The following is a 900-nucleotide window of genomic DNA, read 5'->3' as shown; positions in this document are numbered from 1 at the left end:
CTACATCACCGCAAGGTAGATTTTCCGCCCTGAGCCTCGACCGCCTCCGCCTCCGGGTCCTCCTTCTCTCGGCTTCTCAAGAGTTTTTCCGAGAAACTCTACAGCGTAATTCTTTTCGTTCTCTGTGCACCGCGAGACCTTGTCACTCACATGTATCGTGGTCTTTGCGTTTCTTCTCGTTTTACTTCCTTCGTGTTCTGCTTGGTCGTGATTTTTGCTTCCGGTCATTTTTTGTTGTTGGTTTTCTTTCTTTGCGACTGAGGAATCGTTCTGTTTGTTTCTGTTCGTTTTTTTACAATATTGTTTCTTTGTTTTATGTATTTTTCTTGTTTTACTTATTTTCAATTATCAAGAATTTTCTCTCTTTCTATCCCTTATTCTTCATTTCCTGTCTTTTCTTCTCAGTGCCTCCCTCATGCGTTATTCAACTTTTTTGCTTCTCCTCAACTTGCTTTGCATGTCAATCCGCTTATTTCTCAATAACCTCCAATTTTCCACTCCATTCCTCACCGCCTCTTTTCTCACCTGATCTCACCTCGCATTTTACCCCCTATTGCTTCCCTTATCTCTCCCAACTTTCCCCTCTTATCATCCTCATTCCTTCCGCCTCTCGTAACTGCCCTTCAACTCGCGTCAACGTCCTCGGCCTCCCCCGTCCTCAGCCGTTCTTCCCTTGCTTCTCATTACCTCCCCGTATTTCCCGCCAATAAACCTGTCCTCAGCAGCGACAGCGCCTGCTGCGCTCGGCTGCCCAATATGCTCTCTCAAGTCTTGTCAGTAACGGGGAGCCTCTCTACGCCCCGGATTTCAAAGGCGGAAGACGCGCGCGAATACATGACAAAACACTAAAGCGATGCGTCGATTCATGTGCTTCGCGTCGGAAAATTTGGCTTGTGGGCG

The sequence above is a fragment of the Penaeus monodon genome, chromosome 23 (genome assembly GCF_015228065.2).
Source record: "Penaeus monodon isolate SGIC_2016 chromosome 23, NSTDA_Pmon_1, whole genome shotgun sequence".
Taxonomy (NCBI): Eukaryota; Metazoa; Arthropoda; class Malacostraca; order Decapoda; family Penaeidae; genus Penaeus; species Penaeus monodon.
The sequence above is the reverse complement of the archived record's forward strand: the minus strand, read 5'-3'. Positions refer to the sequence as shown.